The 19,157-nt window shown below is 47.1% G+C and overlaps 1 pseudogene; it reads left to right on the top strand.

Annotated features, from left to right (window-relative positions):
• The first annotated feature begins 2 nt into the window (after nt 1–2).
• Nucleotides 3–19,157, top strand: part of LOC142431054 (SH2/SH3 adapter protein NCK1 pseudogene) — a 77,704-nt pseudogene continuing 58,549 nt past the window's right edge.

The raw sequence follows: 19,157 nt of genomic DNA on the forward strand, positions 1-19,157 counted from the left end.
AAATGAACCTGCGAAGGCGGGGCGGCGCGCGGCGGGGCGGGGCCGCGAGCGCGGGGGCGGGGCGGAGGGCGCGGGCCCCCGGCGGCGACGCGGCGCTACCTGCGCCGGCGCCCTTGACCCTGAAGCCTGGTGTGCGCGCTGCGCGGCTGGGCTCAGGGTCTGCCGGGCCGCTGGGTCTTCGGAGGACAATGGGCTCCCATTGCTCCCTCCCCAGCGCCACCCTTCGGGGGGTGCGGCTGCCCTCCAAGACGGAGCTCCCTGGGCACAAAGAGACACCTCAGGGTGTGGGCGCCCTTGTGCCCAAGCACAAAGGGCCTCCGTTCACACCCCGAACCAGGGCGCTAAAGCTCAGCGCGCACCTCGCCTGGTCCAACGGGCCGGCCTCAGCCCTGCGGGACTCGGGCGCGACGGGAGGGCGGCGCGGGGGGAGCAGGGCCACCTGCCCCCGCCAGTCCGCGGACGAGTCGCCGCTGCGCTCCGTGGAGGTCTGGAGGGTGGCGGTCCCCCGGCTTTGAGCTCGCTCTCTTTGGAGCTGCGGGCAAAACCCGGAGAGTGGATTTCGCGCCCTGGAGACGCCCGTGTACGTGTGCGCAGCGAGCGGGCGGGCACGCGAAGACCGGCAGACGCGGCAGGCTTTCCCTGTGCAGGGGGGGCGTTGCCCCTCCCGACGGGCCCTCCGGGAGACCTGCGCCTACAGCCGAGGCACGCGGAGGCGGAGACTGGCAGCTGCTGGCCCGGGAGCGCAAGTCCCACCCGCTGCGACACCTGCGCCCGCCGCTCAGCCCACCAGTCGACCCCGCAGGCCCCGCCCCTCTTCCCGGAGGCCGGGCGCGAACCGGGTTAATGAATGTTAATTTTCTTAATCCCGCTCGGCTTCTTTCTCCTCTAGACGTCTGCCAAGGGACTGAGTAGCAGACAGGAAAGGGCGGTGTTTTCCGGATCTGAAGTCCCAGTCCGCTAAAGCGGCCCAGGGAAGGGGCTGGAACCCCGGGAGTCTGGCTTCCTCGGGCCAGGCCGCAGCCCCGGGATGCTAAAGCTGGATGGAAACCCTGGCAAATCAAAGACACTTCCCCCACCAACCCCAGGGGACTGGGGATCTCCCGAGTGCTGTCCGCATCCAGTCCTGCTTGAAACCCAAGGACGCACTTTAAGCCCACCGAGTAAACCAGGGCTGACAGCAGTCAAGTGCAAAGGAAACTGACACAGCTCTTCTGGAAGGCAAAACACTTGGGTGGAGCGTTCAAAGCCTCAAAGAAAATAATAGTTGGTGGGTCAAATGGCCACAAGGGTGTAAGTCAAGTATGAAACTCTGCTGAAGGGAGGTTAGACATTTTACAAGCAAAACATCCCACGTAGATAAGAGCGCAAGCATTGTTTCCGTTTTTTCTAATCACAACCGCCCCTAAGTTGCCTTTGGCAGATACCTGGATTTCACTTCGGATTCCTGAGAGTTTTTACTTGGGGTTCGGTTTTCAAAATATATGTTCCATTTGGCACGAAGGCGTCTATTTGCTATATGAATTTATTGAGAGATATTACGTTATTGGCTTACTTCGATAACAGTATCTTTATAAATATGGATGGCTTTCATTACAATATTTTTATAAGTACAAATAGTATGTAGTCATTTATAAAAATACCATCTGAAAAATTCCATTTGCTCACACAAAGGCATTCCCTACACATATGTTTTGTGCCTAAAGGAAAACTTTTTTTTCCATTTACTTTATTATCAGCTGCTGTTAAAAAACAGTTCCATAGGACTGATCAAGGAAACTTTTTGTAGCTGTGGCAGGTTGTTTGTGGTAACAATTTTCTTCTAAAGCCCCCTTTGCACTTTCCAACAGTGTACCTCAGCTTCTAGAGCAATGGTTCTCAACCTGTGGGTTGCGACCCCTTTGGGGGTCAAACGACCCTTTCACAGGGGTTGCCCCATTCATCACAGTAGCAAAATGACAGTAATGAAGTAGCAACGAAAATAATGTTATGGCTGGGGAGTCACCACAACATGAGGAACTGTATTGAAGGGTCACGGCATGAGGAAGGTTGAGAACTGTTCTAGAGACTCGCTTTCCACCTTTCCTGTATGAGCTCAGAACCTGCTACTCCCAATGCCCAGGGATGCTGATTTGCTCTCCCTGGCTTTGATGCCCAGTGTGTTTTATATGGGAGGTCTTCCGTAAAGAGAGAATGCCCTTATATAATGACTCTTCCTTCCAATTGCCTGCATTCCCCGTGCTATGATTTAATGGATGTAGAACTCCACACGTTGAGTGAACACACATCGAAAGAGAGTCAAAACAGTTTGGGGAATATTTTAGGGGGTTTGAGATTCTGCTCTGACTCACAGCAAAGTGAGCCTTAAAAAATTGATCGTCAAACTAGAAGGCTAATTTGAAGCTAAGATAATAGAGATATACCAGTATCTATAGAGCATCTGTCTAGCCCAATACTAAGCTATTTTCCCCTTAGTTCTGACTTTGAGAATAGCTGTCCAGAAATAGTCTACTTAAAGGGACAGAGAGTGACATAACAGTTATACAAGCCCTTACACAGACACTCTTAGTCCCCGCTGAAGGCTCAGACCGCCAAGCCAGGCCTTTCCCCCATCCACCAAGCCCACTTCCATTGAGTCTATTCCAACTCCTTGCAAGCTGGTGGGACCTGTAAATCTTTACAGGGGCAGATTGCCTCACCTTTTCCCCTCGGAGTAGCTGGTGGAGTTGAGCCACCAACATTGCAGTTAGCAGCCCAAGGCCTCCTCCAAAACACTCCCAGGGCTGCTTGGGCCTTGCCCCAGAGCTACTGAAGATGAATCGTCCTTTCAGTAAATGTGGGCAGATGTAACAGTTAAGAAGCATGGGCCAAGAGCAGAAATTTTCAACCTTCTGTAAAACTCGATTTACAACCTCATGGATCTATGAACATTCTTATTGGGGAAATTGCACGCCGAGAACTACACACAAACACACATTCGTTTGCAAGGAACCTCGGGGTTCCCTGAAGGTTAGGAAGGCCTCGGTTAAGGGCACCAGCCACAAAGAATGAAGAGCAGCGAGGTGTCAGCTTGGGGATCGAAGAGGATTCTAGCAGGAGGCAGACCTTAAAGAGACCTTGAAATGGGACACTTCAGCTGGGCTAGAGGGGAAGTAAGCAAGGATCTATTTTTATATAAAATTTAGCAACCAAACTCACTGCCACAGAGTCCATTCTGACTCATAAGGACCCTGGAGGACAGGGTAGCGCTGCTCCCTGTGAGTTTCTGAGCCTGACTTTACTGGAGTAGAAAGCCTTGTCTTTCTCCTCGGAGCCACTGATTGTTTTGAACTTCTGGCTTTGCACTTAACCTCTTTGCTCTGCACTTTGCAGCCCAACACAGAACCTCTAAGCCAATACAAAGGAGCTTGAAAAATTTGTGGAGAAATGGTATGAGAAGATCATGGAATTTCCTACCATCAGGCTTCATGTTGACCTCGTAGTGACCCCCAAGTGACAGAGTAGAATTGCCCATGGAGCCTTCTATGGAGTAATCTTTCTGTGAGCAGATTGCCAGGTAGACTTGCTGGCAAGCCTTTCACCAACCAGGGATCCCCATATACGTGTGGGAAGGTTTCTCCAGAACCAGTTGTGTGGGAAACCGAAATGAACAAAGATTGTAGTTTGATAGCAGGTCTTTATCATCTTTTCAGCCACTAGGACCACCACTCCCTCCCCAACCAGCAAGGAATTAGAGTGCGGCCTCCGTAACCATTCCCCTTCGGAGCTGCTGGAATCCTATGACAAGGAGTTTTAGGATTAATTTCCCTTACGGGCTCTTCCTCCCTCACTCTGCTCTGGCCACATCGGCCTTTAGGCTGGCCTGACATTCCAAATACAATTCCATTTTCACGCAACACTCTTCCTCCCCGCCAAACAGCCAAACACCTAACTCCTCCCTCACGCCTCTAAGATCTTTAGGCAAATGAACCTCATCCGAGATGTTTCCTCTTTAGGTATAAGCCTGGCCCACATTCCCTTTCACCACCGAAAACATCAGAATACATTCTTTACGACCCTTTTCGTGACTGGGTGTTGTTGTTGCTGTGCATTACCATTGAGTGGGCTCTGCATCGTGGCAACGCCAGGCACAACAGAAGGACAGGTGGTCCCAACCCACATCCCCGTGATCACCGTTGTTGGAAGGAATGCTGGAGTCCAGAAGTGTCACCACTGTATTTGGAGTACCTTTTACCCAGCGCGACACCCGATAGTGTTTCTAGTATGATCTTCAGTGTTTCCACTGGCTAACTTTCGCTAGCTGTTCCCCAGGTCTGTCTCCCTCATCCATCTGAGTCTGGAAGCTCTCCTAACACCTGTCCATCGTGGGTGGACCCTGTTGGTGTTTGAAATAGTGGTGGCATAGCTTTTAGCCTCCTGGCAACATACAGGCCACTGTCGTGCAACACACTGGCCGAGGGGCGCCACCCACCCACTGCCATCGAGTTGATTCCAATGCATAGCAACCCTGCTTAGGGTTTCCAAGGCTGTACACATTTGTGGGAGCAGAGTCTCATCTTTCTCCCGGGGGCAAAGTAGCCTGTTTGCAAACTGCTGACCTGACGGTTAGCCGTCCACTTACCAACAGCACCACTGGGCTCCTCAAATGCGTGGTGGTAGACCTGATTTTTAAAAATTCTAAATGAGGAGGTGGGGCTACATTTTGGATCAACAGTTATACTCAACAATTTAAATTACTAAGCACCCCCCGGAAAGTTTGCCCATCACCCACTCCTTGGTTACTCTTCTCCTTATGGGTCCCTCTCACCCATTACACCAAAGTGAACATCCCTGCCCTGTCTCACCATTGCTTTCTCCCCCCTCTCTTACCCTCCCGCCTGGGGCCGCCTCCAAAGTCCGTTGTTTCCTTGGGCATCAATGTCTTTCTCTTGTTTTTTAATACATATATTTTTTCACTTAAAACAGTAGTCTCATAACATAGTTGTCCGTTTGTAATCAAGTCATTTCACTCAACACGATGTTCTCCAGGGCCGTCCATGGCATAAGGTGCTTCATGGTTTCTTTGTTGTCTTTTAGGGATGCATTGCATTCTATTGTGTACATGTACCAGCTTTTTTTTTTAATCCCTTCTTCTACTGTTGGGCATTTAGATTGTTTTCATTAGACCTGATAGCATCATTTGCACATTCTCTGCTGGCCGGTCTCGCCTAACATAGGAGACTCTCTCTGTTGTTGTATGTCTTATGCCTAACACAGGCCCTGGCACATGGCAAGTTCTCCAAAAGTATTTATGGACCCTTTAAATACAACCAGTCATGGGAGCAACAGCCGTGTTTACCACCTCCATGGCTACAGGAATCATGACATATTAAACATGCTTGAAATAGCAGGCTGCGTGTCTGCTGAGAGTGAATTTTCAATCACTTCTCTTCCATCTAACTGAACAAGAAATACTAAACACATGGAACATTTTAAGCTCTAAAACTCAAACATCGAAAAGTAATCCTCACAGAAAATGTCTTTAGAGTCCATGTGTAATGCGTAACTGTTTTTCTTCTGGCAAAGTTGAAACACGCTCATGTGTGCCCAGCTGGGGCATCCTCCAAAATGCCGCATTCGGCCGCGTTCCTCCGAGTATGTTCTCGGTGATCCCCTCAGGTAGACCGAATGGAAAACAGGAGAGGCCCTTGAAGGTGAGAGTCCATTGAGGGAGAACCGATTGGGGGTGAATCTTCTTGTAATTCGGTGGTTTCCTTCGTTGCTACCCAGTTAGTGTCTCACCTGCCTTTGAACTAATGGGAACCTGTTCCAATAAATTTAGTTCACCCATTGTCAAAAGTGAAGGTATTTTCTAACCAGCGAACTTATAAATAAAGAAATTCAGGTCAGAGCTTGGCTAGGCGATCTCCGTTTCCCCTAATCAAGTGCAGCAGGGAACGTGAGACTGAGACGAAGCCAGTGCGCAGGCGAGCTGCGGGCCAAGCAGTCCTGCGGGGGTGAGGCAGCCCTTCACAGCAAGCACTAACTCCTGGGACTTTTTGGCATTTACATTAGCTCTTGAACTCAGGCCAGCCCCAGTGTTACTTATGGATAAGAGCTTCAAATATAGGTGTATACTTGATCCTGATTGCTGAGTGGAAACTTGTGACTAATATAGCATTAACTTTTATTTACATAGCCGTCTATGCTTGTTAAAATCCGTTTGTATCTATCTCATCCCCTCCTCATTTTTTAGGAGTGTTTTGTCCATATTGGATAGGTAAGGCCCATATGGTTGGTTTATTTTGCCTTTTTTCAGAAGGCATTTGGGACAGCTTAAAAAGGCTTTTGTGTCTAATAAGAGCCATTCCTAAGATTCTTCTCACAGCCAGCTTTGTACCCAGTTACCTTGACATCTGGCTTTCAAGAAAGCTTCCTCAGATATAGAAAACATTACCCATGGCTCTCTTTCTCTCTTTATCCCCTTTATTCATTTTCTTAGCTCTTATCATTACCTAACATATTATATATATTTTTATCATCCACCGTGTGGTGAAGTGAAATTTCTCAATATGGCTGCATCTGACTCCCCTCCCTGCAACAACCACGAACCAATTGAGTAGGGCCATGCAAATAGGATGAGTGAAGCACTAATAGAGCATTGGCCAGTTTGGATTGTCATTCATTGGCTGTAGATAGGACAGCCATCTTGGAAGCAGGAACAAGGGGAATGCCTGGAACCATCCGGGAAGAAAAGCCACAATGGAGCACGTGGGGCATCGCGGCTGAAGTGGTAGAGGCTACAGAGGCCAAGGCAAGGAGACCACAAGATAGAGCAGAGAAGCCACACTGATATTATGAGACTGGGAGGCAGACAGTGTCCAATAGAATAGCAAAGGCCAAAAGACTACCTGGCTGAGAGGCTGAGGACCAAAGAGAGAGGCTAGGCTCTTGGCTGACAATAGGCATTGTTCCTAACCAAAGACTGTATCCTTAGTGCTTTGTCATTCTGGCTGGTGGATCCTGTAAACTTTCCTAATAAATCTCCATCATTGAGTTTTGTTTGTGAGTTCTATGTGACCATTACAATGACTCCAGCCGAGAAATGGTGTTGTGGGACAAACAGATTGTGTCAGAATAGGGTAAAAGAAGGATGGAGGGTGGAGGCATGCCTGACCTCTGCTGTGACAATAGGCCTTGAGCTGACTTTCCTAGGGATTCTCCCTCCTTGTATAGTCACAGGTAGCCTCTATGCCATTTTCTTACTCCCCCTCCCCTGCCCCAAACACACACAAACGATCCCTGGTGGCACTATGGTTGAGCATTCAACTGTTAACCAAATGTTGGTGCTTCAGATCTACCCCAGTGTTCCACAGGGCAAAGACCTGGTAATCTACTCCCATAAAGACTATAAACTAGAAAACCCTGTAGGGGCAGTTCTCCTCTGTCATATGAGGTTGCTAGGAGTTAGAAATCAACACAACAGCACCAAATCGCCACCACACACACCCAAGAGTGCAGACAGTTTGCCTATTTTATTCACTGTAACAATCTAACAAAAATCCGTACTAGTGATCCAATAGACAATGTCAGGATAAAAAATTGAAGTTGTCAAAGATTTCTTTTTACTTGGCTCCACAGTTAACACTGAACGGAAGTGGCAGTCAAGAAATCAAACAACGTATTGGGCAAATCTGCTACACAAGACTAAAGTGTCAGAGGGCAAAGACGCCACTTGGAGGACGAAGGTGGGCTTGGCTCAAGTCAGAGTATTTGCAATGGCTTCCTAAGCGCGTGAAGGCTGGGCAATGAATAAGGAAGGCCAGTGAAGCAGACGCATTGCATCGTGGTGCTGGCAGAGTACTGAAAGTGCCTTAAACTCCCAGAACAAACAAACAAATTTATTTTAGAGGCAGTGTCCTCTTAGCCAGTGTGCTCTGGAGAATCAAGCACGGTAAAGCTTTCTCTCAGTACTTTGGGCGTGTGATGAGGAAAGACATGGTGGTTGGTAAACTACAGCGTCAGCAGAAAAGAGGGAGACCCTTGACAAGACAGCGGCGACAACAATGGGCTCAAGCAGAACCATTGTGAGGAGGGTGCAGGGGTGACTCGTGCTTCCTCCTGTTGTCTGTAGTCTTGCTGTCAGTCAGCTAACTCAATGGCACCTAACAACAAGGACAGTGACACCTAGGTCAGAGCTTAGTTCACAAACTTCCATTGAGTCTATTTCAACTCTCAGTAACCTCATAGGACAGCGTAGACCTGTCCCTGTTGGTTGTTTTTTAATTTAATTTAATTTTTTTCCAAATCATTTTACTGGGGTGCTCATACAATTCTTATCACAATCCATACATACATCCATTGTGTCAAGCACATGTGTACGTTCGTTGCCATCATCATTCTCAAAACATTCACTTTCTACTTGAGACCTTGGTATCAGCTCCTCATTTCTCCCCCTTCCGCCATCTTCCCTCATGAACCCTTGATGATTTTTAAAGTATTATAATTTGTCATGTCTTACACAGTCCAATGTCTCCCTTCACCCACTTTTCTGTTGTCTGTCCCTCAGGAGGAGGTTATATATAGATCCTTGTCATCAATTCCCCCTTTCTCTCCCATCTTCCCTCCACCCTCTTGGTATCGTCACTCCCCTGTAAGTTTTTAAGACTTTATTCTTCCCGGGAATAGAAAGCCTCACCTTTTTCCTGTGGGAGCAGTTGGTGGTTTTGAACTGTGGACCTTGCGGTTAGCAGCCCAAAATACAATCCATTATGCCACCAGAGTTTAGAGCATAGTAGGAAATTAGCATTTGTTGAATGAATGAGTTCATATTGCTTTTTTTTAAGGTGCATAGCACATGATAAATATTTGTTGGATCAAAATCATAATTTAATGAATATACTAAAAAAGTGATTCTTTTTCAAGGTCAAACAAATATTAATAATTTTCTTTATCTAGATTTTAGCCCCTGCTAATTCTTTCTCTTAGGGGGTCTTCATTTGTGTGCCTGGTACTATTGTCAAATTTTCTTGGTTTACCCAATTTGGTACCTGACTAAATGAACAGACTAGAGATAGGACAATGATTATAAGGAAATAGTTGGGAAGTATGATTGTTTCTATGAATATCCTGGAGAGAAAAGAAGGGTGTGTGTGTGTGGCCTGATGAGCCCCGTTAAACCTTCCCCATAGTGTATTCACACACACAAATGGAAAAGCACATACTACTCTATCACTAGTTCCCTCCACCCCACCAAACATACAACACCCCCCACACCCCACATACACATACCTACAGGTGCATGATATCCTCACTGTCTCTTGACATATGGTCATCTTTCTTATGTCCCTAAGCATCAGAAGCCCCTGTGCACAAAAGAAAGGTCATTTTCTGTGGATTTACTATCTCAAACGCTCACTGCCATCCGGCTGATTTTGACTCATAGCGACCCTCTAGGTCAGATTATACGTACCCTGTGAGTATCCAAGACTCTAAATCTTCATGGGAATTGACAGTCTTATTTTTCTCCTGAGGAGCTACTGGAGGTTTTGAACTGCTGACCTTGTGCTTAGCGGCCTAATGTGTAACTTGCTAGGCCACTTAGGTCACTCGTTTCAGACTCCCCCAAGGAAGTCAAGGAAACACAGAATAGAGGTCTCAGAGATTGTTCATTCTTTCTGGACTGCACGTCACAAAGCACATTCAATAGACTCCACTGTCCCTTAGGCTCAGGGTAAGGTCTTGTGCTGCAGCTCACCCTGTGCCTGTACAGGAACACGTCTCCCACACCCCATGTGGTAGGGGCTAGGAAGCACACTAATGAGCCTGGTCTAATTGTCTAGTGAATGTTTTAAAAATCATTTTATTGGGTATCCAGTGCATGTTTACCTTGTCATCAATGATGGTGATATTTTCCTCAAAAAGTGACAGCGAGGTCCTTTGAGCTGCTTGGATTCTGATTGACAGGTTGGCGTGGGAATGGGAGGGAGTCATTGCACATCATTCGTCCAATCAATATTTCTCGGGTGCCCACTTGTGCCCAAGACTTGAGTTTATAATGCTGGAATTCTCCTCAACCTGACTTTTGGTTTCCTGCTTCCAATCTGTTTGAGTGAACATGGAAACTGTCTTCAAGGGCCTCCAGGTAGGTACATGGCCTTGACGATGGTCAAATCACCTGTCTGAGCAAATTAGGCTCCTAGAGAGCATCAACCCTTGGTAACCCTCTGCGTAGTGCAGTGGTTCTCAACCTTCCTAAGACCACGACCCTTTCACACAGTTCCTCATGTTGTGGTGACCCCCCTTCCTCCCCCCCGCAACCATAAAATTATTTTTGTTGCTACTTCATCACTGTCATTTTGCTACTGTTATGAATCGGGTGACTCCTGTGAAAGGGTCATTGGCCCACTGGCCCCCCAAAGGGTCGCGACCCACAGGTTGAGAACCGCTGGCTTAGAGCCTCCGTGCTACGGGTGGTGGGACTTGCACAAACAAGCACGGAAATGCTGAGTTGGTTCTGAGCTAGCCTCTCCGTCGCTTTTGTGGTTCTGCGTTAACATCACTGCTCCTAAGAGGGCCCTGCGGCTTCCTGTTTGGATTTATAAAGTCCTACCATCAATATGTTTCCAATCTCGAGTTTGTCTAGAAAGCAGAGATAAGGACTTTGCCCTTCCTTTGAAAACTCTTGGGACCTGCCGTGTAAGTCTACTTGCTAGTGAGTTAGACAGAACCTTATTATTGTCATTAAACTGATATGTGAGCAAACCAAGCGTGAAATTCACTATGACAGATATGCTTAAGGATACATTTAAGGCATTTAAAATGTGTGGAGAAGATAAAGCTAGCCAGTAAGTAGCTATCATAGAAAACAGTATGTGATGAATGAGGATGTTTTCCAAGTCCCACACAGAGATGTATATTCAGATAGGCTTAAAAGCACGTAAATCAAACCATTGCCATGGAATTTATATGACTCATGGGGACCCCCTGTGTTACAGAGTAGAAGTACACCCGAAGGTTTTCTAGTCTGTAATCATTTTTCAGAAGCGGGTAGCCAGGCCTTTCTTCTGAGGTGCTGTTGGGTAAATTCAGGCTAGAGGTGAAGCATGAACTGCTTTGCAAAAAAAAAAAAAGTTTCTGGTACGTTATCTCGCAATTAAAAAACAAATACACAAACAAATAAGCTATGATCAAGTCAGTTCTGGCTGATGGCGACCTCCCCCTTTTCAGAGTAGAACTGTACTTCCCAGGGTTCCAAGATGGTCATATTTCCAGAAGTAGATGGATTGCCAGGCCTTTCTTCTGAGGTGCTTCTGAGGGGATTCGGATCATCAACCTTTCCATCAAGAGTTGAACACTTAAACGTTTGTGCTACCCAGCAACTCCTATTTGACAATAGGATCAAATATTGAAATAGAGTTCATCTCAGTCCACAAATTAATGGTCTGGGAGCTCCACCCCCCACCCCACCCCCACCCCTTTTCAAATAGAATTGTAAGAACACGTTACAGGTACAAGTAGAACTACAATGACTGAGCTGAAGTGAAGACAGCCCACCCTCAGTTCCCTACCCGTTCACAAAGGGTGCTGAATCTCCTTCCTGACTCGAGCTACAAAGAACACAGTTGAAAAACATCATAGATGAGGACATACGTTGCTTCCAGTTTCAGTGACCAGGACAGTTTGACATAGGGCTAAAATCTTGGAAACTGGGTGTATTATCCTATCGTAAAGGCCGGACTGTGTGTTCTGACTGCACATGCATGTAGTACATGTCTTCAAAGCTCAGGGAGATGGATTCCATCGAGGGTATCCATGAAGATCCAACACTTGATCGGTGAGTTTCATGGCCAGTCTGGCTTCCAGGTAAAGTGGCGAAGGACCGGAGGTTCTTCTCTGAGTGCTTCCAACCTCCTCAGAGTCAATGACCATGCCCTCTTCCTTTCTATCCCAAAATTGAGTGATTTTTCTGCTACGCTTTTCCTCGCCCAGAGGGCCTGCTCCTCTGAACACTTGCTCTTTGGCGGTGGCAGCGCTTATTTAGGGACAGGAGCACATTAGCAGTAGACTCCAAAAGCTACACTCGCAAGGCAATTGAATGATGTTTGAACAGGGGGAAATCCCCGGCCATTCTCACAGAGCATTGTTATCGAGGGAGGAAGGTGTGGAAAAGGGACACAAGAAGCCAGGAGCCATGGATCTTTTCCCAGCATGTCGACTGGAGTGTGTGTAGCTGAGGGGTGAAACGATATGGCTCCTGCTTTATGCGATCACTCTGGTTGCCCTTGAAACCTAGGCTGCGGCAGGGTAGCGCTATCAAGCAGGGCATGACTTCAGATGACAGCCATTCCCAGATTGACCAGTGTGCAAGCTTTCCTTGGAGAATTCAGTTCAATGGGAAACCACGTGTGTTTGAGTTCTTATTCTGAGCAAGGTTCTAAATGGTGTTATTGGGAGACAGACTAATAAAATATGGCTTATGATACAAGCACATCATTTAGTCCTCCAAAGAGCTTGGGTTCCCTTTGAGCCTTTTCTGACGTTGTGGACTAAGTAAAGGGGTGTCAAGAGAGGATGGTTGTCAATTAGTTACAAGTCCCAGGAACGTTTTCCTGAAGGTGAAAAGCAAGGGAGGTGGGGACTAGAAATATGGGCTAAATCCCAACACGAAAATGAATGCAATTCCAGAGTGGGAAGGACGTGAGGGAGGTGCAGAGCCTATGCTCCAGGACAGGATGGGGCTCTGGTGGGCCTGTTGGGTGGGGCCAGCTCATCGAGGAAATGAACTCGTGGGGCTGCCCTTGGAAATCCAGTCAGTTTAGACTGAGGTGGTGCCTCCGTCTTCCAAGTGTTTATGGCCCAAGGCTTGCAAGCTAAGGAAGAGTCGGTCATTCCAACACAGTCGCTTGCTTCTTCTTTTGCCCCCGGTGTCTATGCAGGATGGTTTCGGGGTGGGGAGTTTGCAGCACCAAATGGCCTGGAGTATTTGAAACATTTCTCGGTCACCAGGTGAGCAGCTTGCCTTTCCTGGTTCTCTTTTGTTGGTCTCAATCTCAAAGCAAAGTGCCTCAAAAACTTGCATTGGTGTCTGGTCAGTTAAAGGAACAGGAAGCTTAATGACACCTTAGGGATCATGGTGCCCCCCCCCCCCATGCCCCGCTTTATAACAAAAGAAACGGAGACTCAGGGCAATTTAGGGATTTTTCTTAAGCTCATCCGGTTTGTTAGGGGCAGGGACAGCCTAATCTAGAGGGGGCTTTGCTTATTGTGTGCTTGCTTTTTAAACAAAATTCTGCTTCCACTTGGAAAGGGAGGATCATCTCTCAAGCATTAAGGTGGAAAAGGTGCTCTGAGTTATGTGTCTGGGAAAGGCATGGCACGGCATCAAGGTTAAATGTACGGGCTCTGCAATCAGATGCTTGCGTTCAGACCAGCTCTCCATGGGTTACCCTGGATCTGGGACTTCCACGCTCTAAGCCCGAATTCCCTCTCCATAAGGATGGGGGACAGAGGATATGATAGACTCCACCCTCTATGTGAGTGTGAAGATGCTTGTGAATGTGACTGGCACCCTCTCTAACCTCCAAAAGTCTACTCTTCTCTCCTGAATTCACCACAGTGTTGCTGGATCCTGGCCTCCTTCCAGTTACAGAGTCCAGAGGCAGCAAACATGTTGGCTCAATGCAGGCGTGTCAGGAGCATCTTAGGAGAAAGAGCTAGGAGAGGACGGGAGAAACAGGGCACAGGATGATCTATGGATAAGGGGAGCTCTGTTAATATTTAGATTTTCAGGTAAGCAGAAAGGCTCCAGAAATGTTAAAGGGCAGCGAAAGGGAAATCTTTGCTGCACAAAGATTAAACGAGATCAAACAGCAGGTGCACTCGACATACTTTGCAAAGCATGAAGCACAAAACAGGTGTGCGGAAGCCATGGAAGCCATCAAGACCAGAAGCAACTGCACTTTCCTGGGACTGGGAGGAGGAACAGGGGTTTCCACAGCATGGAGAGAGGCCCGGGCTTGCAGATCTCAGGAAAACAGACGGTCAATGGGGAAGAGACTGCTGAGGGCAGTCTGGGGCAAAGCCAGGGACTGCAGACCCCACAATCCAGATTCGCAAGAAGGAGCAGGGGGTGGGAGGGGGGGTGACTTCTAGGCTGTCTGCCTTTCCTCGTTTCTCATAGCAGATGCCTTCCATTTCAGCTCAGAAATGATCTACTTCTGTTCTAAGAATTTGCTGTATGAAATTTCTCTCTCCCACTTGTTTTAAATAAAACGCTGGCTCACACATCCTTTTTTGCTGAGTTGCTCTTTTATTTCTGGATGGAGGATAAAGAAACAAGTTGATGGCTTTTTACATTCCGTCTCCAACATGAACCCCCAACACACCTCTTCTCCTGGCATTTGAGCTATTGTAAAACACTCTTCTCAATGATTATGCCAGTGACTGAGATTTCTTGCTTAGGTTTTGAATTTTATTCCTAACTCCTGAAGACATGTAAGGGTTTAACAAATAGTGGGAAAGGATACGTGCCCAATTATTTTGCTCAAAGCGGATTTCTGTCTTTAACTCATTATCCTACAATTTGCTCTTGTTAACTACTGTTGAGTTGGCCTTCAACTCATGGCAACTCCAAGCATTGCCAACTTCATGGTTGGTTACAGATCAGACTCCATCGGTTTGGCATGGCCTGGTTTTTGGAAGTAGATTGACAGGCCTGCTTTCCTTGTCTATCTTGGTCTGGACGCTCCATTGAAACCTGTTCAGAATCAGACAGCAATTTGAGCCTCTGCTGAAGGGTGGCTGGCGGCTGCCCAGGAATCAAACATGCTGCGCCACACGGACGGGGAGAATTCTCCCCAGGGAACTACCATGGCTTCATTCTATAATTTAAGGCTTGGTCTTTAAATTGTGTAATTAAGAAAATGAGTACACTTTAATTCATCATAAATAAAGAGCTGAAAAATCTTTTCTCTTAGAAAATTAGATGAAGCCAACAAGAACAGTGTGCAAAACTATAGAACTCTATGTAATTTTCCCCATACCTATGAGGAGGGCTGATCGTTCCATTATTCTGATTTGTGTTAATGAATCGAAAAGACAAACAGCTGTGGCAGAAGTAGATGTGCAGTCCAGCTGCTTAGCTTGCTCTATGGCTTTAGTATGTACAGGCAGTCCCCAGGTTACACATGGCTGCCTCATGGGCAGCTTGTACATGCCCTCTGCTGCTATGCAAATCTAGCCTCACTCGGAAACAATTGGACGAGCCCGCACTCATAACAAGTTCATCACAATGACCTTCACATGCAGCATGAGCCGCTCTTAAGCCATCCAGCCCTTTCTGGGTGAGTTGTCCTTTTTCCACAGCCAGCAGTCCTCAGTCACCAGCTGCTTCTGGGGAGGAAGCGACGGCTTTTGCTCCCTTTGGGAGCCCACAGATAATCTGTCACATAGGATTGCTCTGGGTGGGAATTGACTCAATGGCTGTGAGGGATTTTTTTAAAGCTTTTTCTTGCATTAAAAAAAATGGTGAAGGGGAAATAAAATATACATGGATTAAACCTTTGGTGCCCCCCCTTTGACCATATGTGAATGGCCTTGCTCTCGTGCAGCATGTATTGGAAAATGGATTATTGCAGAAGCACTTAGGTTAAAAATCAAACACCTATCATTTGATCTCCCTATTGACCCACTTAAAATTTGTCCTAGTTCTTAACATTTTCTGCTTTCTTTTTGATTGAGGCTCTCCTGTGTTTTTGTTATTGCTAGTTTTTTCTAAGTTCTTTCTGCATATGAAATCCAGGGTAGGAAACTCTATAGAAAGAGTAACTGGATTGGTGGGTTTTCAGGGTTATGGCAGCGGAGATTGAGGGGAGGGCAGTGATGAGCCAAAAACAACGAGGACAAGAAAGAAATGGTCTACATTGATTGCGGTGATGACTGCACAACTCTTAATACGATTAAACTATTGGATCACAGGACGTGTGAATTCTATGCCAATAAAACTGCTTAACTATGAGATTATAGATCTTTGTGGGAGCAGATGGCGTCATCATTCTCCTGGAGTAGCGGGTGATCTTGCAGTTAGCAGCCCAGTGAATGCTTATTCCACAGACCTACCAAAGCTCCTTTCCAGGCCGAAATAAGAACTCTTTGCAGCTTTTTTGGACCAACTTCCAAATGTCACTGATAGATACACTTAGGAACAAGTATTTACAACCCCGCTGCATATAAAAGCCTGAAGGCCTTGAGACATAAATTTCCTTAGAGTATCCTGATGCATCAATAAGTTGGTGAGTGGGGTATTTTGAGCTTTGAGAAGAAATGCCCCTCCCTTCTGACCAGTGAGGATATAGCCCTTGTGGGCTCCTGAATTCACATCCTTTTCAAATATCTAGTGGTCGACTTTGGAATTCTGTAGAAATACTCTAGTTCCCACTACCTCTAAGAGGATGGATATGTCTGATGAAGCCTTCTCAAGCCCCAAGGTCATGGAAGGGCTCTTTCTTGGTCTAAGCGCTAAAGAGGGACACCCCCACACACACACCAACCCCCAGCTATCTCCCCCAACACCCTGTGGTTTTCTATTCAGGCAAGTCATTTACAGAATGGCTGCCGTGTGGAAGGGATTTGCTAGAAAGTGTGGAAAACACAAAGATAAACTAGATAGAGATCTCACTGATATGCCTTCAAGGTCCCGATCATCCAGAAGAGATAATATTTGCATAAATAATGAAACTAGGTATAGTGTGATCACTGGAAAATGTTATTACTGAGTAGGCAGGAGAATCGCTCCATTTTGTTCTCCTGCCTAGGAAAACTTCTAGGAGCACATGAGGATAGTTATATTTTAATAATACCTCCGGGTTTGTTATTTTTTCTTTTGGTTAGGTGCTTGTGTTAGTCTGGGTACTTTAGAGAAACACATCTACAGAAATTCATGTATAAGAGAGAGATTTATATAAAGAGCAAGTGCACATCAAGAAAACATCCCAATCAAGGGCTGCCCAAGTCCACAAGTCCAACATTAGCCCATATGTCTGATATCAATCCACAAAGTCCTTCTCCATCTCACAAAACACACACTATGACACCAACTTCAGAGGGAACGCTGCATCAGTGAATGCGTAAGCATCTCAGTGCTGGCAAGGGTCTCCACACGGCTGCTCCAGCACCCAGGGCTGCACTGGGGTAGGTCCATGCGGCTTCTCCTTGGGGATGTCTTGCAGGAAGTGAGCCTTGCCAGCTGAAGCAGGGAACTGGCTAAGGCAGCTGCACGCTGGTCCAACCATCACAAAGCAAGAGACCCAAGAACTAGAAAGGCGAGGCTCATCTGGCCATTTATATCTCTGCCCTTCAATTAATCCCTCATGTGTTTATTGGCCAGGTTGGCAAAAAAAATTTTTTTAACTATATCAGTGCTAGAAAGTCAATTTTGATCTATTGTGATCCCATGTCTCAGAACAGAACTACTCCATGGAGTTTTCTTGGCTGTCATCCTTGTGGGAGCTGGCTGCCTGGTCTTTCTCCCTGAGGGTCCCTAGGTGGGCTGAAACTGCCAATCTTTTAGATAGCAACCAAGTGCATAGCCACTGCGTGAGCGATCGTGGCTCACCTTTCACCTTTCTTCAGAGCCCATTAGTCACCACGCTGAGATACTCAAGTGGCTTACCATAGACACCAAGATAGAACATAGTCTTCACCTCCCTTTCATTTTTTAATGCAATGTTCTAATCCTTGTCTGCCTATTTTTCCAACATTGTCGTCACTTTCTATCATTCTGCAGCTGACAAAGTTCCTATGGTCCTAACCGGCCCTGCTCTGTCACCTCTGTGTGTGCACAGAGCTTCACCCTCTTTCTTGAATGCCCTCCCCCAGCCCTGTGCCGGAGCGCCACCTCCATATCCTCCAAGGTGCCCGGAGCCACTACCTCCTCTGTGAAGTGTCCCGTGGTCTGGTCAGCTAGGCTGCTGTCCTTCTCTCTGTGGCTCCTTGGGAATGGCCCTGTCCCACAGCTGTCTTCCCCCATTAGAATGCCAGTCCTTCGGGGAAGTTCCTTGCTGTTACCTTTTTGCCCCTGCTAGAGGAGGCATGGCTCGGTGGCAGCGCATCTGGATTCCTGGTGAGTAGTCACTATTTGCCAAGGGAGTGCCCGCCTCCAGGTCTTTCCTCTGCAATCACCTCCATTCACAACACTTCTCTAGACAGAGCCACACCTGTTCACCTCCCTGAGAATGTCCCGCCTAGTTAGCCCAATTGACAACCGATCTAACATAACAGAAAGGGCAGCAGTTCAAACCCACCATGTGAAACAGATGAAGAAAACCGCTTCTTTCAAGATTTACAGCCTCAGAAACATTGGGGCGGGGTGAAAGGAGGGGGGTAGTTCTCCCTTGTCTGCTAGGCTCACGATGAGTCGGAATTGACTCAGCAGCAGGTGAGATTCAAGTCCTCTTTAACTATTGCCTTCCACTTCGCCTTTCCAAAACTACTGCCCATCACCCATTCACCAACAAACACCCTAGTCCCCTAACAGAGAGGACAGTATTTGGGGGGGACTCAGTGGCAGTGAGTTTCTTTCTTTTTTTTTTTTTGGTAAAGTACCTAAAAGCACTCACTTTTTGTTTGGCCTTGCCTATCCCAGTGCCAGGAATGCTTCCCATTTCCTTCCCTGGTCCTGTTCATCCTTTGAAAGTCATAGCCTCTCCCCTTAGTCAGAGTTCGTCACTTCTTCCTCCCATGAGTCTAGACTCTCCTTGGCCCCTTATTAGAGTAATGAGTTGCATCTGACATGCATTCTTGCCAGCATGTTTTGTCTGACTTTTCATCAGATTGAACACTGTTTCAGAATAGGTGCCTTACCTTCATCTTTTATTTCAGCAGAGAGCCTGGCACAACACCTGTGGGTGAAACGAATGATCCTTTTTTTGTGGTTACCCCGGGCTTGAGGCAACCAAACACAGTCAGGCAGATGCAGAGGCCGCCCCGATTGGTCCCGTTCCTGGACCTTCTATCAGGTAGGCTGTGCCAGACTGTACGTGACTTACAGACCCTCAAGCAACCAGAAAGTGGGCTTTGTACCACATGTATCACTTCTCTGGAGTCTGGTTACCTGTTCTGTGATCAGGACCAAACTGAAGGAATGGATCAGATCAGAACCTGTTGTGTGAAAAGGCTGCTTG

The sequence above is a fragment of the Tenrec ecaudatus genome, chromosome 17 (genome assembly GCF_050624435.1).
Source record: "Tenrec ecaudatus isolate mTenEca1 chromosome 17, mTenEca1.hap1, whole genome shotgun sequence".
In the NCBI taxonomy this organism is placed as follows: Eukaryota; Metazoa; Chordata; class Mammalia; order Afrosoricida; family Tenrecidae; genus Tenrec; species Tenrec ecaudatus.